The 24,616-nt window shown below is 39.0% G+C and overlaps 1 protein-coding gene across 2 annotated transcripts in view; it reads left to right on the forward strand.

The window, feature by feature from the left end:
* The window catches only part of rbfox3a (RNA binding fox-1 homolog 3a), a 622,615-nt gene that overhangs the window by 139,626 nt on the left and 458,373 nt on the right, over window positions 1-24,616 (forward strand). For both annotated transcript variants that reach the window (XM_086140611.1, XM_086140610.1), the window contains exon 2: window positions 6,732-6,786. The gene's annotated coding sequence lies outside the window, so the exon portion shown is untranslated. The remainder of the gene's footprint in view (window positions 1-6,731; window positions 6,787-24,616) is intronic.

Below are 24,616 nucleotides of genomic sequence, written 5' to 3' on the forward strand. Positions count from 1 at the left end.
CCATCTGCAGATTTGCGATCAGGGTTTACTCCCCAAGCCATCATACCTTCCTGGGTTTACCCATATGGCAGTGGGGCAGTGGTTTGCACAGACATCTAAGGGGACCACTGCAGCTCCAAGAACTCTCACCAATTCAGCCTGTAACCATGGGTTGCCATAAGGAGGCATGGTGAGTGGGAGGCTGTGTAGTGACCACAGAAGACTTAACTACTCCTGAACCCCATCAGGGGCAGTCAGCGGCAGAGACTTAAGGAGGGAGATCGCATCCGTAAATGCAATGGCTCACTTAGCAGACTGCACTAGAAGCATCACCACACCCTGCTGATCACACACCCACACACACACAAACACATTATAGCGTTAGGCCCAGAATTTTTTGGACAGTGACACAAGTTTTCTTATTTTAGCTATTTATGAACATATTCAGGATATAATTATAAATAGTAATCAATATGCACTTAAAGTGCAGGCTCTCAGCTGTAATTTGAGAGTACTCATATTCAAATTGGAGCAAGGGTTTAGGAATTACAGTTCTTTAATACGTAGCCACCCCTTTTTCAAGGGGCCAAAAGTAATTGGACAATTGACTCAGAAGACAGCACAAAAAGAACAAGGCTGCGTGGGCTCTTCCCTTGATAACCTGTCATCAATTAAGCAGTTAAAAGGTCTAGAGTTGATGCTATTCGTGGTGTTTGGATTTGGAAGCTGTTGCCGTGAACACACGACATGCAGTCAACTGAGCTCTCAATGGAGGTTAAACAGACCATCCTGAGGCAGAAAAAAAAAACAACAAATCTATTGGAGAGATAGTGGACATGTTAGGAGTGGCCAAAACAACAGTTTGCTACATTCTGAGAAAAAAAAAGATTGTACTTGAGCTTTGAAACTCAAAAAGGCATTGACGTCCAGGGAAGACAACGGTGGTGGATGATTGCAGAATCCTTTCCATGGTGAAGAAAAACCCCTTCCCAACATTCACTCAAGTAGAACACTCTCCAGAAAGTAGGTGTATCAGCCGCAAAAATAGAAAATTGAAAAATTGAATTTGCCAAAAAGAAGCCAGCCCAGTTCTGGGACAGCATTCTTTGGACAGATGAGACTAAGATCAACCTGTACCAGGAAAGTTTGGAGAAGAATCGGAAGAGCTCATGATCTAAACCACACTGCATTTTCTGTAAAACATGGTGGAGGCCGTTTGATGGAATGGGCAAGCATGGCTTCCAGTGGCACTGGGTCGCTTGTGTTTATTGATGATGTGGCAAAAGACAGAAGCAGCCTTATGAATTGTGAAGTGTAGAGGGATGTACTTTCTGCTCAGATTTAGCCAAATGCAGCAAAGTTAATTGGACGGCGCTTCATAGTACAGATGGACAAAGATCCAAAACATACTGCAAAAGCAACCCAGGAGTTTTTTCAAGCAAAGAAGTGGAATATTCTGCCATCACCAGATCTCAACCCAATAGAGCATGAATTTCACTTGCTCAAGACAAAACTTAAGGCAGAAAGACCCACAAACAAGCAACAGCTGAAGACAGCTGCAGTAAAGGCCTGGCAAAGCATCACAACGGAGGAAAGCCAGCGTTTGGTGATGCCCGTGGGTTCCAAACTTCAGGCAGTCATTGCCTGCAAAGGATTCTCAACAAAATATTAAAAAGTAGCATTTGACTAAGGCTTATATTTATTTGTCCAATTACTTTTGAGCCCCTGAAATGAGGAGCGTTTGTATAAAAATAGCTACAATTCCTACATGTTTTATTATATTTTTGTTTAACCCCTTGAATTACACCTTAAAGTCTGCACTTCAATTCCATTGTAGTTGTTTCATTTCTAATCCAATGTGGTGGCATGCAGAGCCCAAATCATGAGGATTGTGTCACTGTCCAAATATTTCTGAGCCTAACTGTATACACATATATATTAATACAAAAACACACTCACACTCATTCATACACACATACATACAAACATTATCAAATATCACATGCCAGTTTTCTTCATATTTTAATAATATATTCAGTTGTCTCTTGAATACCAACTAGACACAAGTGACTACTTAAGAGATGTAGTGTTGAATACAGAAGATGTATTTCAAAGACTACCTGCAAACAGTTTAAATGTAAAACATTATTGTTGCTGCTCTCTTGACAGAAAAGAAAAATGTAGAAACATTCTATTCTCTTATGGATCAGCCAGCCTTTGCATTTCGGTAAAGTCGTATAAAGTGAAAATAGCATCCCTCTATTGCACCCTGGGAGCCACATGATTGTCGAATTAGTGTCTTTTGCCTAAGTGTGTGTGTGAGTGTGTATTAGTAAGGACGGGTAAAAATGCAAAGTCAACTTTGCCCTCAGGAGTAAGGGGGTATAAAAATGCTGAATCTACCTCTGAAGTGTACTGTTCCAAAGTGGGTAGGTTCGTGAAAATGAAAGGTGACTTTATTGAGTGTAATGTCAAAACCAACTATAATTAAAAGGGACAATAAGTTAAGGTCGGGTGGCGCAGTGGTAATCTATCTATCTATCTATCTATCTATCTATCTATCTATCTATCTATCTATCTATCTGTCTGTCTGTCTGTCTGTCTGTCTGTCTGTCTGTCTATCTATCTATCTATCTATCTATCTATCTATCTATCTATCTGTCTGTGTCTGTCTGTCTATCTATCTATCTATCTATCTATCTATCTATCTATCTATCTATCTATCTATCTATCTATCTATCTATCTATCTATCTATCTATCTATCTATCTATCTATCTATCTATCTATCAGTCTACAATAATTAGAGCCTGGAGCTCGATGAATGAATAGAGTATTCATAGATGATGGGCAGCAGCGATGACCTAAACCTTATTATCAACGCCAACTGAGACAAATACATTCTCGAACAATACACAGGATTGCAATGAAATGGTTTGGAGATGTTTACACTGAATCAGCCATACCATCGGTGTGTTTACCATGTGTCTCTCTGTCAAGGACAAATGAAAAGCCGTCTTTGGCCATTCCTCAGGGACCTGCTTGTATATGTAGCTGCATGGAATGCAAACAATGACACACATACAAGACCCACACACCCCCATCCTCAACACACACACAAACACATAAACAAAGACACACACACACACACACACACACTTACATACATGTATTTTCACATCAAGAGGGTGGACTTTTTTCAGCATAACGGAATCTGGAGATCAGCTGTGGGGCTTGGCTGATTACCCATGTTAGTTTTTATTATTATTCTTATATGTGATAGTTGTATTAGCTGTAGTAGTTGGACTAGTAGTAGCAGTACAAGATATTGTTGTTGGGCCACTCTAAGGCACACACACACACACACACTCAGTTAGCGGTCAGGGTTGAATTAAGGACAGCCCCAGATGTCTGTCCCCGTAGTATCTTGTGTTTTCCTTTAGCCGCTTCTTTTTTCCCTTCAATAGAAAGAAGTCAGTTACCATGGAAACAGTTTGGCATGATATGTTTAACCAGAGAGAGTTGCATCTCCAATGTTTTCACTCCCCTGCTATTGAGGCAGAAATATTTTAATTGCCCAGGTTTAAGGCAGAGCAGGGGGAGAGAGTGAGCGGCTGCCAGCCGTTAGTGTAGCTGTTTAGAGGTAGTTGTTTTGCCATGAAACACCATCTGTCTGGCCTGCTGGCTGGTTACACATGGATCTGTTGAACGTCAAGTGAAGCGGCTATTAAAACTTCACAGCTAAATGAAGACTTGATGGGTTTTCAGTCCTGACAAGCTGAGAAGTGTTGTTTTTTTTAGGTAGGTGTATATACTATATATATATATATTTGAAATTATTAGTGTTTTGTTATGTATAGAGACATACAACCATTCATATTTCTGGGTATTTTAGTGTTTAAAATTAACCTTCTGCTGTTTTTTGGATTTTTGGAGGAAATGGGACAACATGTAGGAAACCCACAGACACAGGACAAACCTCAGTAAAGTAGGAATTTCACTGTTGAACATGTTTCTACACTGTGTATGTGACAATAGACGCTTTGAATTTGGAAACTTGAAGCTTGAAATTCCACACAGAAAGATCCCCTGCTAGAATGGGATCAAGGATCTTTTTGCTGTGAGGTGGAAGCACTAATTTCTGCACCATGTTTTTGGTGATGTCACAGATCTTTGGTATCAAAATTTGCCTCCAGGGTTTTCCCAAAACATACATTTTATAAGAATGTGATGGGAGGGATTGGAACAGTGTGTTTTATTTTTAAATGTTGTCAGAGAGTGGCTTTCTATTTGAGTGTACTCATTTGTTTAAAGCAACCTTATAAAACTATGGAAGTTTCAATCCTTGGTTTATCCATTCATTACCCATTGCATATCCTGCAGACAGGGTCAAGGGGATGCTGAAGCCTATCCCAGCTGTCATTGGGCAAGAGCCAGGGTATACCCTGGACCGGTTGTAAGTTGATCGCAGGGCCACACATAGGGACACAGAACAATTCACTCTCTCTTTCACACACCTTGGCAATTTTTCCAATGTACTCCAATTTTGGAATGTGGGAGGAAACTGGAGAACCTGGAGAGAACACGCAAACTCCACACAAAAAGGCTTTCATGAGGGAGTCAAACCAGGGACCTTCGTACTGTGAGGCTAAAATGCTAACCACTGTGCCAGTGGCTAGCACCAAAAGAAGCACTTTTATTTAGACAAAGGTGGGATATTTTGTTCCGGCAGAATCTTTTCATGTTTGACAAAGAATTGAACACTGATTCCGTTCATGAAAGAAGAAAAATAAGCAATGGTAATACAACTACATTTTAGCCAAATATCTACTTCATACGATGATGTCTTTTCAAACTATTTACTGCATACATATCTTCTTCCCAAATATATACCATATGAGTGTGTGTGTGTGTGTGTGTGTGGAGAGAGAAAAAGAAATCAGAGATACATACATAGATAAAAAGGTGAATTTATCATTCTGATTGCAAAAACATTCAATAAACAACTAAAAACATAAGTCAATTAAAAAACACATAGGAAGTGCTTCCACAACTACAATCCAGATAATATAGGGCTGTCTAACAATTCTGTTATGTTGTTCAAGTTGGATCATTTTTTTCTGTAAGTAGTCTTAGGACTGTGCGCACTCTATCCCGATCTGTATAGATACAATGTATTTATTTGATACAAATGCCAGTAGAAAGGAAGCTCCAATTGTGTTTTTTTTTTTTGTGTGTGTTAATATTTCTTGCATCAATTATTGTTATTTATGGACAAAACATTTTTTCAGTAACTTCTAAAGTAGTTATTCAATGAATGAAAAGCTCTAAATTTCATTTAGCATTAATTTTATTGTTATTATCAGTCTCTTTGTAAAGGTTGCACTCAGTCCTGAATGCTTGATTCTGTTGAAGGTAATGTAGTTATTGTGTGTTGTATCGAGTGGAAGAAGTAAATTCCAATCAGAAACAGACGGAATTCTAGATTAAACCTTCGCAGGCAATGTTGGCATACTGATGCTTGTACTTGTGTATGTTTGAAAAGTGATGCAAACTCTTTGCATAAATTTGGCAAATGATGGATCTAAAAAGTCAGTGACTGCAGCTTTGAATAATAGAGCAGCAACATAGTTTTTAATTTCATTCTTTTGTTAATATCCACCCATTGTTCTCTGTCTGCGTTCCATACTCACATTCATACGTTGTACTCTTACTTTGCAGCTACTTGAGAGCCTGTCAGATCTGTTTAACTGGATTCAAATCAAAGAAAGTGAGCCACTGTTAATAATTCTCTGGGAAGGACAGAGGCAGACTTGCATTGTACCTTGAGAATACAAATCCCCAGCTAAGACCATATAAATTTTATGTCCTGGATCTGAAATAAAACTTTGATACTTATGTGTTTTTGTATGGTTTTTAATATTTGTTTATTTATTAAAACTTTACTTCATCTGCCTTAAAATTTACCAAGCAATTCTTTGAATCCATCGATTATCTTTTCATAACACAGGTTTCACCAATCTACCCATCTCAATTATGTTTTTGCAACCCATGCTGGAAACATAACATACAAAAACAGCTTTTGGCCACGGCACGGCTTGTAGACCAGCACAGATAACTTTGTGAAATACAGTATTCCATTGAAAATTACAATCAATGCGCCACTTATTTCACTCGTAGCATCTCTTTAAAACTGGTCAGTGAACATATGGATAATTGTATTTCCTGGTGTATTTTGATTCAAGTTGAGCCACTGATGGTCTCATCACTTGATGGAACTCAAATTGTAATTGTTTTGTTGTATTGATGTGTCCTTATCCAAAACACAGCTTAGCTTTTTTTTGGGAGTTGTTAGCAAGTCATTTCAATAAATATCACCATTGTGTGGGCTGTGGAACCATTTAATTTTTTATAAAAGTTTTGATTAATGGTACATTTTAGTTAAGAGCTGAGGGTCTGATAACTCCAGCAACAAATATGCCTTCACTATTTTCCTGGCTTCATTAAAATATACCCTTACCAATATTTTACTAATTTTTCCAGTTGCAAATGTATGATATGCCATTGCTATAGATATGCCATGTACTTTTATTCTTGCCCCACCCCATCATCAAATTGCAGCAGAATTGGCTATGTAGTTCTGTGTAACTCTGCGGGCATAAGACTGCCATAGCTATTTCACTATGGATATGAAACCCTTAAATATTCAGATATTATGAATATAGCATAACTGTATTTTTTTTTCTTTTTTCAGGTTGACATAACTGAAGACGCATTTAGAGGTCTGTCCTGCACGCTGACATCCTATTGTAAGTATCATGTTTCATCCAAATTATTTCGCAAAACACTATCTTGTTTTATTTTAGTTTTGTTCGCGAGGGTTATCAATAATCTGCCGTGAAATGCAGTGAAATCAATATGAATGTGGTGTTTCAGGCTTAAACACTAAAGTACATTAAAATATGACCTTACTTCTTTTGTATCAAATTTCTCATCTATTTTTATTTGATCGGTGGTTTTATCCATTGGATCATTCAAGAGCCCCTCTCTCTGATCCTCACAGGTTCATTTTCCTCTTCCTTTATCAGAAAATCCTACTAAACCAAGGCTTTTACATCCCTCCGTTTTTTTGAACACACTTTAAGTTCACTGTTATAGGGTATTATTCATGTACCACGGCATTCAATTCCAGTCAGAGAAAAATAGATGATAATTGCTAAAAAGATTCAAAACACATATTTTGCATTCACCAGTGACATATCAGGCATAAATGCACAGAGAGAAATAAATAGCGTCAAGAGAAAAGCATTAGTTATCATTCCTGTTTTGCATGTCCTCTCTGATTTCAGCCAGCAGTGCCGTGTTGGTGCAACAGCAGCACCCACCTTCTGCTGTAACAGCTATTACAGCACAGTCTGATCACTTTGCATCCGTCTGTATTACTGATATTTATTGACTTGTAACAAAAGACAGGGGTAACTTTTTTTAAGTGAATATAATACTTGAGCAAATGGGCCTTCTCCACTTTCACTGCACAGCTCAGAGTAGTGAGTGCGAAGTCTTACCAATAACCAAATAAAGGGCTTTGGTTGGAACAGTCCCTAAGGCATTGATACTTTTTGTGTTATTGATTGGCCAGGATCGTAGAAAAAGCTCAATTCAGCCCCATTGTAATGAAAAACAGACAAATAATTCCACAAATGACAAAAAATGTGGGCAATGCTCTGGATATTGGGTTTTTTTCTGGATATTGGGATACTGGGTGTTTTTCAAACACAGGCTATTGATGTTTTATTTTAGTCACAACTGGTTCCAGCGTTTATTTTGGCAGTGTCAAAAATCATCAGACATTGTGTGATGATGTGTAAGACATGAAAAATATATAATATGAAGAGGATAAGTAATGACATCCTTTATCGAGGTAGTCAAAAGTCAATTTCCATCACATATCGTAATGTGTTGTAGAAAAAGTTTCTGTTTTTTATGTTTCAACAGAGCCTTGAGGAAAAAAAAGTTGTGACCTATTTCACCAACAAAAGACTTCAGGCCATCCCTATTAAATGAAAGTTTTATTTCGGCATTGCCAGGCCAGAATTTCAATGCAAACTGGTCCTGTGTCCCTCAGCTCCTTTCAGATTACCATTTTTGCAGACAGACTACAGACTGCTGCTACATTCCAAAAACTTTTGGAGGTAGCCTCAAAGTAAGTCTCTTGCACTTTTGGTCAGAGCCTCAGGACATTGTATCATTTATGACTAACAGAGGAATATAATCTCAGAAGATGATTAGTTATATATGATAAGGGGAAGGTGGGCGGCACCATCCCGAAGTGGTTGGTTCTTCCATCTGACAGCAACAGCATCCCTAGTTTGATTCCAACAATGGTACTTTCTGTGTTTGTACATCCTTCCCACCTCTGTATGGGTTTCCCTTCAGGTTCTCTATTTTCCTCTCAAAGTCCAAAAACATGCAGCAGGTTAAATGAAGACCATAAATTACCCAGAAACTTGAATGAAGGAGTGACAGACTGTGTTTCTGTGATTGACTGCCGACCAGTGCTAGGTGTACCTAGCCTCTTATTCAATGATTCCCGGCATTGGCTCCAGTCCCTAGATGACCCCTGCAGTATAGGATCATAATAATAATATATATACTGCTCAAAAAAATAAAGGGAACACTTGAACAACACAATGTAACTCCAATTCAATCACACTTCTGTGAAATCATAGTGTCCACTCAGGAAGCAACACTGATTCATTTTGACTTGTTTTAAGGACATTATATCAAAGTTGGATCAGCCTGGAGTTTGTTTTTACACTTAAAAAAAATCAATGTCTGATTTTTTTTTATTTTTTTTTTCCATTGAAAAAATAAGTGTGCATGCAAATGTGGGCGCTCATTGTCTGTGATAACACAGATGATAGGTGGCGTATTGGTTGCAAAGGTCCAGTATACACATCGTTCTTCTTTGATAAAGAATTCAGATTTGGAATTTTGATACAAAGGTCAGAGTTGATGATGATTATGAAACCTTCAAGAAATAAGACAGAAGGAGGACTTGGTTTCTCTGTCAAGCCAACTGAAAATGAAAATGGACAGAGGGTAGAGGTGGACTAGTTATAAATTGACTCCATCCATAAACCTCCTCTTTGGTCTTTCTCCAGGCCTCCCGACTGTCAGTTCCAACCTCAGAATCCTTCTACGCATGTATTCACTATCGCTCCTCTGTGCATGTCGAAATCACCTCAGTCTGGCCTCTCTGATTTCATCTCTAAAACTCAAGCTTGTGCGGCCCCTATCACCCTGCTGATCCTATCCATCCAATTCAGTCCCAGAGAGAACCTCAACATTTTCATCTCTGTCACCTCCATCCCTGCTTCCTGGCTTTTCCTCGATGATACCGTCTCTGAACCAATGGTTCTTAACGTGGGTTCAATCAAATCCCAGGGGGTCGGTGAGTCAGTCTCACGGGCGGAGGTCAAGACACACATGCGACCCATAAAATTTTTGATGACCTGCCCCGCATGGCCATCACTGGCTGCAGTTGATCACACTATGTAGCTTGGCCTATCTGTGCTGCAGCAGGTATTTTTGTGCGCTCTACTCAAACTATGACTGTCGTGATGGTACGTTATAGGATCTCTTTCTTAACATTTTAATCACTTCATACTAATTATGTCGAGCAAAAACAGAAAGTTGACGGACCAATATGTAAAATATGGATTCACATGTATAACAGAGCGTGATGAGAGTCAGCGTCCAAACTGTTTTTGTGTGAAAATCATGTTTTGCTGGTTTTGTTCTTTGAACACAGAGATGTTGATGCACAGTTCATTCTGTGCACCAGCGAAACATATAACTATGTCTTGAATTTAAAAAAATCATATTTTATTTTCCCAATAAAGAAGGGTTTGGTGAATGCGCTTGAAACTGGTGGGGTTCAGTACCTCCAACAAGGTTAAGAACCACTGCCCTCATCCATAGAACAATGTTGGTTTCACCTGTGTCTTTTACACCTTTCTTTTCATTCTGCCTCATACTCGCACATCACAGCTGGCACTATCTCCACCTGTTCCAACCAGCTTGCATTTGTTTTTTTCATCTCTTTTCCACCCTGTTAGTGGCTCTGGACTTCCTCTGGACCTTCGCTCTGTAACCTTACCATTTCACTTTGGTCCCTCACATTCAAACAAATATATTCTGTTTTGCTATGGCTAACCTTCATTCCTCCTTTCCGGGGCATATTGCCATCCTTTTAGGTTTTCCTCCCTTTTCTTTCTGTTCTCACTACGGATCACAATGTCATCTGTAAACATCATTCTCCATGGTGCTTCCTGTCTAACCTAATTTGTCAGCCTATACATTAACATAGAAAACAAGATGGGGCTGATCCCTGATCCCTATCTCACCACTAACTAAAACTCCTCTTTCATACCTCTGGCATACCTCACCACTGTCTTACAGCTCTCATACATGTACTGCTCCATACTTTTATGTCACTCCAGATTTCCTTATGTAATACCACGGTTCCGCTCTCGGCACCCTGACACAGGTTTAGCATGAGTCTGGACAGACGGGGATGTTGTAAAATGAGGACCATTACTGGATGTACAAGAACCAGGTATCTCTTACATTTCAAGTTATCTGCAAACTCTACACTCAGCATACATGCTCGGTTAATTTTGGCATGAGTGACTCAACAAAAAATGTGAGTCCTTTGTATTTATTTTGTATTTATTTATTTTGAGGTAGAAAGTTCACTAGATACAGATGACAATTGCCTCAGCTCAAATTTAGAAAAAAAAAGATTCACTATGAATAGGGATTATGTCTTCTCCTGCCCCCTCACCCCTTCCTCCTTTCCATCCCTGCTGATGTGGCCAAGCTTGAGGCTGTTACAGCTGCTGAGACGCTTCACTGTCATGACAAAGCTGGCAGACTTTTTGAAAAGGCTGAATAGATTATTGTTTAGAGGGAAGGAAATCCTCCTCATAATGGCCAATGACACAGCTGATGACACTTTGCGTGACATTCTCCCCATGCTTTGTGGTTTAAATATTAATTTGTGGAATACAGTATGCACATGGAATATAGCTGAAGCTTGAATCAGAAGGTTGGAAAGTAACTATGTATCTGTTCAGACATTTTTTAATCTTCCCTGGCAGGGCTTCTCTTCATGGATCCACAGAAGGTTTTCCTCTGTTTTCCTTTTTTTTATCCTCTTCTTTTTTTGTACAAAGAATCAAGGCCTCTTAAACTTTGCTTTTCAATATAAAGTTTAACTTTGGGTCAAGCAATAACATTCTGATATAATAATGAATTTTCCACTGTAAGGTTTTTATGTGGAGCAGCATCCACACTAAGAGACATCCTGCAAGAACGCCGCCGGCCTTGACAATTTAACAGCTCTCTGAGTAATTTATTTTCCCACACCCAGCATGTTTTTTAATACATTTTTTTTATTATTATTTGACTCACCTTGAAATGAATAGCCTCTCCCTCATTAGTGGGGGTGAAACCTGTATATTGTATTGAACACAGCCTTAGGTCACAACTCTCATCTGAAGCAAACCCTATTAATTTTGGGCGTCTGAGTTTGGTTTGTGGGCCAGGGCTTGAGTATGTAGGTTTATCAAAAAAGGTTTCGGATATGCATGGTATATGTGTGTGTTATTTATTCATTCATTTATTGATTTATTTTTCTTGAATATTTAACATTTTTGACACAAATCACCTGTTTGCTGTATGAATTTCCATTTACTATTCATCCTTAATTGATCAGTTGTAGGTTTCTCACTATTATTATTATTTATTATTATTATTATTATTATTATTATTATTGTTGTTGTTGTTCTTGTTGTTCTTGTTGTTGTTCTTGTTCTTGTTCTTGTTCTTGTTCTTGTTCTTGTTCTTGTTCTTGTTCTTGTTCTTGTTATTCTTGTTGTTGTTCTTGTTGTTATGATTTTAGAACCTCTTTTTAAATTAATGTCAAGATGACACAACCTTGCAAGTGCATTGATGACTGTTTCCATCTTTGGGTGGGTTCAGTAGCAGGATAACGCTTAACAGTGGCCTGACAGGCACCTAATTTTTGTGTGTTCAAGCCACTTGTGGTTAATGACATAGAAAGTTGCAGATCACAAGCATAGCACTGAAAGTTGAATTTAAATGTTACTTTGTAGAGTAAGAACAGCAGGGGACCAAAAACCAAATCCGTGGAACCCCATACCTCACATCACAGGACGAAAAGAAGATTTTTTTTTTTTTTTTCAGAAAACTGTGAGAAATAAAAAACAAACAATCAAAGTACAATACAAATTAAACCAATGTAGGACCTGCGATGCCACAAGAGTTCTTCACCGAGTTCGACAATTTATGATTATCTATGATATCAAAAGCAACACACCCAATGTTAGATATCTCGTATATGCTTGGGAGGATGTTACACATCATGTCTTTACTGTGGTTGGAACAGGGAGCGATAGTTCAATAATGAATGAGTGGATGAGCATGCAGCATTTGGCGACCACCCCCTTGGCACTTTCGGCAACTGACTATGTCTAGATATTAATACTAGATTGTGTTAGTTTAGGTTTAAAAGTACATCTATGTTTTTTAAAAAGAACAAATAAAAAAAGTCTCCCTCTACTTACAAGGGACCTCTTGGGCTATTTATACAGGTGAAAATGCAATCCTTGTTAAGTGGGTATAATCTATTGCACAGCACCTGACTGACTCTTCCATCAACTAAAACAGCATGAGATGCTTACAGTTTCTCTCAACATGTAAGATATTAGTTGTGACTGATGAGGCTCAGTTTTTAACTTACCTGCTGGCATCGTATTACCCCATTTTATTTGTTCATTAAATTAGACTCATTTCAGGGGAAAAAAAAACAATATAAAATAAATGGTAGACCTACTGTTGGAAAAAAAAAAACAGAACACATACTCCCAGTTTCCATACAATAAATCAAGGCGTCATCACCAGTGGTTTACTGAGCTATACTGTATAAAACAGGTCAGCTCTTTCAGTTTCAGTTTGTTTCAACTGCAGAACAGATAAGAGCTAGACACTCCATTGTCTATAAAGCTCTCCAGAACTTTTGTTTTTAAAGCTCTTTGAAAATGCTAAAATACTTCCTGCAACTGTGTGAATCTTTCCCTTGCACATCCAGTTTATAACAACCTATGAGAGCAGATCACCGCATTGAGTGTTGGATATATGATAAGCCTTTCCAGCTGTCATAAGTCAGAGAGCATCAGATTGTATCTGCTATCTTCCTGCAGACACATTTTCTTGTCAGAAACCTATCTGTGATGAGCTGGGAGGAGGTTGGCTGCATGAGTGCATCTCTTCTACTGCTGTACTGTTAAAAATAAGGCTAGCATGCAGTGTCAGGAGATGGTTCTTCACATCCACACCATTGCACAACCTCCTGTTATGTGTGTCTATGGGAACAGCTCAGAATGTGAAAACAATATTATATGACAAATCTTTTGGCATTGGCCTGTAGAGTTGTATAGAGGCATCAAATTTAAATTTTGTTGTATTCCAGTAAGTTCTGAAGAATAGCTTAAAAAGAACAATCAGACTTGGGGTTTTCATTCAAAACACTACAATCACAGTTAAGTTATTCTTCTGACTGCTCAGCAACAGGGATCAATACAAACCTTTACTCATTTACTTGATTAAAATTTGTGGCATTTTGCGTGACTTGATGATTTGTATTTGGTACTAGTATATACTTCTACGATACTTTATCTTGGATCAAATATTGTTACATTTTATCCAACAACTAGGTGACGTTGCTTCTCAATACTGTGGTGTTGTATGATGAATAATGCCAAGGCAGAGAAATATTTTAGAGTGCTGGAGGACATGTACAGTATGAGAGCCTTAGGACAGTGATGATGTGTGCTGTAGGTGTGACAGGGGAGTTTGAGTTGGAATTGAGTTGGATACAGACTGCATCAGGGATCTGCTCTTGGCCCCTTGTTGTTTGCTATGATGATGGATAGAGTGACAGATGGAATTAGACAGGAATCATCATGAACTGTTATGTTTACAGATTACATTGTGATCTGTAGTCAGAACAGGGAACAGATGGAGGGAAATCAAGAGGTAGAGGTCTACTCTGGAGTAGAGGAATGAAGGTTAGCTGCAACAGGACAGAATATATGTGTGTGAATGTGTGGGACCCAAGTGAAGTGGTGAGTCTACAGAGAAACTGTCCGAGGCAAGTACAGAGCAATGGAGAGTGTGAAAAGAGATAAAGAAAAGTGCAGAAAAGTGCAAGATATGATGTCTAATAGAGATTCTCAGCCAAAATGAAAGGCGATGATGAGACCAGCAACATTGTCTTATTCAGAGACAGTGGCATAAGGGAAAAGACAAGACGCAGAGCTGGACGTGGCAGTGATTAAGATGCTGAGGTTCTCTTTTAGAGTGAGGAGGATCAGTAATGAGTCCATGAGAGGACAGCGCATGTTAGAGGTTTTGGAGATACAGTCAGAGAGGCTAGTCACAGATGGTTTGGACATGTACAGAGAAGAGATCGTGAACATATCGGTAACAAGATGCTAATGCTGGATCTGCCAGGCAGGAGGCCAAGAAGATGACCAAAGAGTATATTTACAGCTATAGAGAAGGATAAAATGAAGTTAGTTGGTGTGAGAGAAGAGGATGCAGTGAAGTGGTTCAAATGGAGGCAGATGATTTTGTTTTCAACCTCTGAGAGGAGCAGCTGAAAATAAAAGATTCCCTCCGTGTCCTGTAAAAAGCACTGAACCAGGCGATTGTGATAAAGAGAAGGACTAAATTTCTACATTTTTCCTCATCACATGATTAACTAACACTCTTCAGGATTGGGAGTCTTCAGTCTTCAGAATGATTAATCTCCACAAAAGGTTTACTGTGTTTTGGTGTATTGTTTATATTATGAAAATAGATCCACATATTGGACAATTAACATTTAGTTTGTATTTTTTTTTTACTGAACATGACAGCATAAAGTATATTCCCATGCAAAGGTCAATTTTTCAATCTATTTTTAATTCATCTCAACTGCAACTCTGTCATACCGCAGTTTGTTTACTTGCCCACCGTATTAAATCAGATCATCTCAGTATGTGTGAGTTTGTTTGTTTTCACAAACAATTTCACTTCAAAACTAATAGATTCAATATGTCTCATTGTGTTTGTTTATATTACACACAAGGGTGGACCTTTGTTGTGAGTGAAATAAACCCAACCGAGGTAACATAGATGCAAATCATAAATAATATAATACATTTAAATGAATTAGACTACAGTAAAAAAAGAAATAAAAAATAGTTCAGTTAAAAATAAAAAATAAACAAAATAAAAGGATGGACAAATCTTCAGTGACAAAACTGAATGTTCCACATTCATTCCAGTGACGAGTTTAGATTAGTGCAGTACATCTTCTTTCTTCCTCTTATCCTTTCAGCTTTTCCCTTCAAGGGTCGCCACAGCGAATGAACCGTCTCCATCTAACCCTAGTCTCTGTATCCTCCTCTCACACCAACTGCCTTCATATCCTCTCTCACTACATCCATAAATCTTCTCTTCTCTAGACCTCCTGCCTGGCAGCTCCAACTGCAGCATCTGAATCAAGTCCCCCTGATCGCATTAGTTGTAGTTGTCCAGTCACCTGGAAGCTCTCCCTGACCACCTAGAGCCTTTCTCAGCTCCTCCATATAACACTCTTCCTTTTTCAGCTTCCAACACTTTGTCCTCTGCTCTCCCTTTGTCCTCTTGATCTTCCCTGTCACCAGAGTCCTCCTACAAACCACCACCCTGTGCGGGCTGTCTGACACTCACCTATCACTACTTTGCAGTCACTGATCTCTTTCAGATTACCTTGTCTATACAAGATGTAGTATATCCATGTTTTACTACCTCCACTCTTATAAGTTACCCTATGCTCCTGTCTTCTCTGGAAAAAAAAGTGTTCACTACAGCCATTTCCATTGTTTTCGCAAAGTCTATCACCATCTGTCCCTCTGCTTTCCAGTCCTGGATACCAAACCTGCCCATCACTGCTTCATTCCCTCTGTTGCCTGCACCAACATGCCCATTGAAGTCTGCGCCAATTACCTCTCTCTCATCTCTGGGGATATTCTGCATCACTTCATCTAACTCATTCCAGAACTTCTCCCTCTCCTCTAACTCACATCCCACCTGCAGGGCCTAGCCACTGACAACATTGAGTCACACCTTCAATTTCCAGTTTCAGACTCATAATCTGACATTCTTTTCACCTCCAGAACATTCCTAACAAACTCCTCCTTCAAGATAACTCCTACTCCATTTCTCCTCCTGTCAGCACCATGATAGTACAACTTAAAACCTGCTCCTAAGCTTCTAACCTTACTATCTTTCCGCCTGGTCTCCCGGACACACAGTACATCCACCTTCCTTCTCTGCATCATGTCGACCAACTCTACCTTTTCCTGTCATCGTGTGTGAAATGTGAAAGTTCTCTTAGCATCACATACCGACGCATTAGAACCCTCTTTGTGACAAACCCGTAGCGTCACGTCTACATCAACATATCTATTTTTAAACCTCAACTAAATAAAAGTGGAGTTTATAATTTTCACATATTTCTGTTGTGAAGGAGAAATTGCGTTCCTCCATTGACCCTGCACCCAAAAGTAGACTGTTTACAGCATGAGATACCCCTTTTTCATAATTTTTTTCGTACGTCTACATCAACATATCTATTTTTAAACCTAAACTAAATAAAAGTGGAGCTTGTAATTTTCACATATTTCTGTTGTACATGAGAAATCGGGCTCCCCCACCGATGCTGTACCTGAAAGTAGACGCTTCTCCAGGTATGTCTAAAAATGAAACTCCAGGATATACAACAAAATAGGGGGTGTTAAATGGCACTATGGGAACTTTCACATTTTATTGAACTCAAATTGGAAAGTAGATATTGGATACCATCAAATGTGAAGGGAATTACAAGTAAACGCCCTGTTTTGGAAAAAAAAAATTCAATTAATAGTTTATTATTTTGGGACTATTTGCTTTTGATATGATCATTGTTAACATGAGGGTAAAACAAAATATTTTGCCAACACATGAAATGTATCAGTTTTGGCAAATATAATTTCTGCTTTAAAGAGGTTCATTTTAGTGAGGTACAAACACAAGTGTTTCCTTTTTCCGTCTTTGCTTAAAGTTGTGAACTTCAAGAACACTGTCTCTACTGAGAACTCAATTTCCTGATGACAGAAACTTTAAAGTTGGTCAAGAGACACGACCTCAGTAGAAAACACATATCATTCTCGATTTATGTATTAATCTACAGACGGGTCGGATGTGGTAAGACTTTGCATCGCAACACAGTGACTTTGTCATAAAACATCCTCATTAGACGCCTCTCAGTGATACACCTGATGGCTCGACCATAGTTGATCTATTTGTGTGTCTGTATGTTTGTGTGTGTGAGAAAGCAGTTTGTCATTGTTTTTTTGTTTGCATGATGCTCTCTGGTCTTTCTGAATCCACAGCACTATCAATCTTCTATCCACAGACACTTGCTCCCCGAATGAGAACGTAAAAGGGCTCCCAACAGCTCAGCACTATTAAAGATCAACTGTAAATCACGCTTATTCCTCGCCATTTGTGCATGTGTGTGTGGGCGGGCACTGTCTCCGTTAGAGGGGTGTGTGGCTGTATTATTTTGCAGCAGCTATATACTTCCATTGCCAGAGAAGTGTGGCACTGAATATACACAGCATAATATACAGCATACATTACCAAGCGCTTCTCTTTTGAGGCTTAGATGACCAGGGTGTGTAGCCAGGGGGAAGGTGGTCGGGGAACTTCTACAGTCATTCAACTAGAAAAGACATGAAGTGAAGCATATTGTGATAATGGTTTAAAAAAAAAAAAAAGGAAAAAATCCCAGCCTCCTGATTTGCTGAATGCAATGCACCAACATAGTCTGCAATGGTTGCAACATGAGGGAGATAACTGGCAGACAGATAACCTGAGAGACAGAGACAATCAAGCAGACAAAAAGGTTAAGACAAAAAGCTATAAAACACCCAGGCAAGAAGCCATCAGAGCTGTGTGCAGGTCATATGGGTGGTGTGTGAGTGGATGCGTGGAGAAGAGCCTGATGCAACACACTGCAAATATTCTCACATGTGAAAGTTGTTCACCAGCCTTGTTAAATGGCTGACACTCTTACCTAGTCAGAGATGTGTTAGTGAAGCCCCCCCTCCACACACACACAGACACACACACTGTACATTAAAAAAGGAAAAACAGATGCGCACAAAAGTATGAATGCTGGGAGAGCTTTCTTATTATTACTTATCATTTATTTATTTACTAATTTATTCATATTTGCACTTCCTTCCCACACTTCTCCATTGTGATGAACAATATGTCCCTTTTGCATTACCTATGACACATTCCTGTAATGTTAACATCTATCACAAGTTGAATATTGTATTGTTCTGCACTGTGATGTTTTCAAAAGGACAGCAAGTAAAACCGAAGACAAGAAGGGATTAATTCCAAATATCAGTTCTGTTACAAAATGAAAATTATTCCTAAAACCTACTCCTCAAATCTAACCTACAGGATTTGGAATAACATGGAATTTTGGGATCAAATATTATTTATTATACTTCAGTACATGTATTTAACTCATAGTCCGTTGAATTTGACACGTCTTAATTCATTACTAAGAGAGAAGCAATAGATTCATACACATTTTTTTTTATATAATTCATGCAAAACTATGGTGACGCGCAAAACAACTGATGACTGGATGTAATACATCCAGTCATCAGTTGTTTCCATATAACTAACATTTATATAAGTAAATGCAAGTAATAAAATGCAGTCATCTATCATATGGTCGGTCTCATCTCACAATTTTCTTCAAGGCTGAATCCTTTAAGATCAGTTTTTTAAAAGTTACCATCTCTCTGAGAGTGATTTTTCTTCCATTGTGTTAGGGCTGAACATGCTTACTTTGAGTGTTTTCACAATTTTGGATGAGTTTTGGAGGCGATTTGGGTCAAGATGCATGTTGTTAAAATACATGGTTTTCAGGGTGCGGCTGAGAGAGAGAGAAGAAAACATTTGAAACAGGAACAGTAAGTCCAGTCCCAGGCTGCATAATAAATGAGTAGTAAACACAACACTGAGGGTGAGTAAATGTGTTTATGATGCTCAATTCTCCAGATTTCAGTGCCAGCTGCTCAGCCTGTACATTAAATAAGTCTTCTGATTCCTTAATGAGTACGACCACTGTAAATAAACAAGTATTTATGTCTTGTATCTGCTCCAGGTCTCTGGGGGTTCTGGCTCAGACCTGTCTGTCATTTGCATACATCTATCAGAGTTACCTGAACAGGTGGAGCAGACAGAATATGTGCAGCACACAACCTTGTAGAAGTTTAGATATCAAAGAAGCAGACAGATTGAATGTAGGGGAGATCTCCAGCTATGGGGAAACAGAGGGTTTGGCTGCGTTGTGCAAGAATTCCAGAGGGAGATTCAGATAAACGATAAACTAGAGATTGTATGATGCAGATTGACAATGTGCATCTCTGATGGGGGAAGACTTTCTTGTGCTTCCTTAAGAATTTTCAGCAATATGCAAGCAGATTCATTTATAAAAGACAAAAAGTATTTGACTTTGGTGTCCTTCAATTACTATAGGCACTTGCTGCAATTGTTTCAAGCTTTTTGACTGTTCTGTGAACGTAGCACCACAGGCAATGGAGTGTTTGCTTCTTCTATCTATACAATGAAAATGCATGCAATTTAATTGATTAATGTATCTAATGTATATATTTAATTTCGCGTCTTCAAGTCAAATTAACACCCACTGAGAGACTTGTGTCTATTGACAGAGTATTGATGGGTGTAGCAATCACACACACACACACACGCACACACACACACACATATACACACACACACATGCACCTACCATAGCTATTTGTGACCTTGACAGCTCTGGCCAAGGTCACAGATGATTTACTGCCTGAAGCTGTTGGATTCCGACAAGCAGGTTGGATTCCATTTGGATTCTCCTTGACCTTTGCACTGCCTTTTGTACAGTGGATGCATAGTCTCTTAATCAGCCATTCAAAGAATTATGTCATTGTCTGAGCTGTGCTTCTAAAAAGGTTCATTTGATGGGTGCTGAGCCTGTCCTTCACTGGAACTCTTGAATACATTTAATTTTTTTTGTCCTGTGTTCTGTGGTGCACTCCAGGATCCACTCTGGTGTCTCTGTATTTCTCATGTACATAAAACGCTGAGGGGAAATCACAAAATTAATGCCAGATAAAATCACACTGACATGCAATTGTACATTAATTTTAAGGCACGAGTCCCCACATGCTTCCATATAATGCCCTGCAAAGTTTGTTACCCAGTCAAATCAGAAGTAATATTTATTTCGCGCTTCATCTGCTATCCTGCATTTGGAGTTGCCTTTGTGTGTTCTAATGACCCGTTTTAAGTCTTGCATCTTCTAGAAACATACATATGTAGTACTCTATCACCTTTAAAATGGCGTGCAGTATGAAATAAAAGCATCGTTTTGCAAATCATGACAACTGAAGGGAGTGTGGTCCACACTTTTTGTTACTTTCTTTCATTTGAGACTTTGTCTTTTTGCCATTCTGAGTCTTTGTCTGTTTGTTATCCAGTGTGACAGGTTCTTACTACCCTCTGAAGGACGTTGTACTGTCAGATATCTATCATAATTTGACCCTGATTCCCATTGAAATTGTAATAAAAAAAAATAAAAGAAAGTTGCTTCAAGAGTGAATAATAATGAATTATTTCAGCCACAAACAGTATTCAGTAGACAGTTCCATTTGCAGCTTTATTCAGTAAAGATGACTGGACCGTTTTTCATACCCTTAGATGTGAAAAAATAAATGAAAAATTTGAAAAGTTTACCATTTAGGACAGGGTGATAATCACCAGATGTAATTTGCCATGCAACTATGAGGGAACTTGAAACTAAATATATGATATCTTAAAGCCTCTATATACTGTTTTACTAAAAGCTGAAATTCTAAAAGATAGAGCCAATCTCTGTAAATGGAAATGCTGAAGGACACGTCTTCTATCTGTACATATATTTTTGGCTCTTTTCTTGTAGTCTTCTTAACTTGCATTTGAACATCACAACCAGTATTAGCTATATAACACAAACATTACCTCCAAGTGTTGAACTCACTTTATATGAACTATAACATAAAGAAATGACAAAAAGTCCTATACCTGATCTGATTCTTACACCCTTTTCTCTGTCCTTCCTCTGTTGTCCCATGCAGTTGCTCAAACACTAAATACCGGGTCCATGATTAGTCAGAATAGATATGATCCAGGTTGTTCATCTCTGTATGTCAGAGTTGAAATTTAGACAAGGTCAGCTCGTCATTCCTGATGGAAACTATCAGTCTTTTAAACCACCAACAGCAAAAAAGCAAGCACTATCACATTGTCTTTGACATGTTATTCATGGGTCAGGCTCGTCCTATTTTTAAAGAAAACGTCTTTTTCTGTAGCTTAACCTTTGACCAAAACCCCTTTTTCCCTGCTCACCTACCATATGATTGGAAACCAAGGATAATATTCCTGATTACTCTGATAGCTTTTGATTCATGAATCTACTTTTGCAATAGGTTGTTGAAGAACCACATTTTAATGAGGCTACACAGACTGGAATAAGATAGATAGATAGATAGATAGATAGATAGATAGATAGATAGATAGATAGATAGATAGATAGATAGATAGATAGATAGATAGATAGATAGATAGATAGATAGATAGATAGATAGATAGATAGATAGATAGATAGATAGATAGATAGATAGATAGATAGATAGATACCATTTGTTTTGCATCTAATATATTTAGCCAACAGTGTACATCTTCCAAATAATCTGACAGAATAGATTACAAACAACTCACTAACAAGAAAGTACTTTGAGCTCTAAACAGAACGCAAACAAGTTACCAAAAGAGGAATTAGTGTGCACCTTGAGGGAGAGGTCAAGATAAACCAAAGTTAATTGAAATTTTTTAAAGTAAGAAATTCCGTCTTCCAAGTGGTGCTGAGGCAAAGAATTGCATTGATTAGACAGATAGGTGCTCCCAGCATGCTTTTTTGACTTTGTCTCTTACCCATCGATTGATTTGTGTGAGTGTGTGTGTGTGTGTGTGTGTGTGTGTGTGTGTGTGTGTGTGTATGTGTCTATATATATATATGCTACATTGATTAGATATGCTACATACATACATTCACACACATATAATTGTGTGTGTGTGTGCATACTGCATACATAGTGTGTATTTGTAAATATACAGTATATAGTAATATATACTGTATATATACATATACATACATGTATATATGTGTGTGTGTGTGTGTGTGTATTTACATATATATGTACACACACAATTTTTTTGGTTTTATTTAGTCAAATTATGTCATATTGCGAGTTTCGTTTGTGTACTTTCATTAACACACACGTTAAGGTGTTACCGTCCCTTCTGCCATTATCCTAGATAAAAACACGTCTAGAAGCCCAATCCAGGCTGTCAGGAAGCTATCTAGAACAAAAAACAAGGCAGCTACCAGCAGCCTACCACCCCACCAACCAGACACCACTTACCCACACTGACCAACAACAGCCTGAAACATATCTTTGGGGTTTTCAAGTGGGCACCTTCTAATTGTCAGTATTTCATCGAGTTAGGCCCATGACACCTCAAGAAGGCTAGACAGTGAAATCCAGCATCCAGGAAACCCCAACCCCCACCCTATATAGCTGTTCCAAAAGCTAATTATCTTTCTTTGGCAACCTCCCCAGCTACCATTCTTCCTCCTTAGCCACAACCATTTAATAGCTCGTCCTGCTGCCTGACACATGTTACTGACTGCTCCGTCCATGAATGCCCAACTTGGTCAGTAAGGCAACAACAGACTTTGCCACAAATCCCTGACAGCCCACCTCGCCAGGCCGCACCCAAGCCGTCCAACCTCCCTGCTCTGCCTATGCTGCCATCTCAGTATACCTGCCTTTATTAAGATCTCAAGCCTCATCAACTTGATCCTCCCAGGGGGACCGTAAGCATGATAAAATATACTGTATTTTCACAACTATAAGGCGCAAATAAAAGTCTTGGATTTTCTTCTAAATGTGCTGGGTGCCCTATAGTGCAGTGCGCCCTGTGTGTGTTGTTGCTGTAAGGCAGACGTAGTAGAGAACACCATGAGAACGTTAAAGGGGGAAGTGTGGGTGTTGATTGTTTATAAAAGAACGGGTATGTGCGTTATGCAGAACATCGTTGTTTTAACAACCCTGAAAACTTTGCAGACAAACAGATCCAGCCCAGCCACATCATTAACATGGATGAGGTGCCGCTCACTTTTGACATCACGGTGAGTCACACTGTGGAGAAGAAGGGGACCAGCACAGTTGTGATATGCACAATGGGGTATGAAAAGTCATCTTGGAGTCATCTTCACTAATAGTGGAAGGCAGCGCCAGGCGAGTTACGCCACCATTTGCGAATGGATTGTAGATGCTTGGACTAACATGTCTGCTGGCACTGTTGTTCGAGCTTTTGCAAAAGCCAGCATCATTTCCGAGGAGCTGCAAGACACGAAGAGTGACTCTGACCGTAAAGAAAGTGAACCTGGCATGTTTGATAGAGATTTAGCGCAGCTGTTCAAATCAGAAACAGAGGATGAGGACTTCGATGGGTTTGATTGATGTCGATTACCGGTAAAAAAAATGTGAATACCAAACTCAGTTTTGCTCCCACTCTATTTTTAAATACGCACACTTGTATGCTTGTGATGTGTTGTTAGGTGGACGTAGTAGAGGACAGCACGAGAACGTTAAAGGGGGAAGTGTGGGCGTGGATTGTACATTAAACCCACGCCCTATAATCAGGTGCGCCTTATGTGTGTGTTAAATACAGTAATGGCACACATGACTGAGACTGCGCCTTTTAGTACGGTAAGCCTTATGGTCGTGAAAATACGGTACTGTCCTTTCTACCCCAGACCACAGCAACAAATCTGGCCGTAGCCGGGTGCTAACAATATATGCTGGCACCACAAGCTGATTAAGATCAGTCATCAGCTCCTAGGTCTCGTCTATACTTAGCCGCCCTTTGTGGAGTCTGGTCCTAAATGATCTAGCCTTTTTCTGACCTGCATAAAAATCTAATCTCCTTATTACCAACTACAGAATTTATTTCTATATATATTTCTGCCCCTGCTTCTCATGGGAAAGACTAACCTTAGAGCCTGTCAATATATGGATAAGCGCGACCACTCCAGAACTCAATGGGCAAGTGGCGTCCTCACCCAACCAGTGCTTTAAGTTCTGGGGAGATGGCAAATTCTACTTGCGCCCATGCTCCACAACTTTCTCCACCTCAGGGTTCTTCTTTCCACATTCTCCCAATTCACCTACTGTCCTTGCTTTGCCTGTGACACAGCTTTAGTATGTCTTACTACCTTGTCTTGCCTATGCATCTAATCAATGATCAACTTCCTCTTTTCTGCAAGTGTTGCCTTACTCCACTCCTTTC

Source organism: Fistularia commersonii, chromosome 33 (assembly GCF_037954325.1).
Source record: "Fistularia commersonii isolate RoL2024-O1a breed Wild chromosome 33, RoL_Fcom_v1.0, whole genome shotgun sequence".
Classification (NCBI taxonomy): domain Eukaryota; kingdom Metazoa; phylum Chordata; class Actinopteri; order Syngnathiformes; family Fistulariidae; genus Fistularia; species Fistularia commersonii.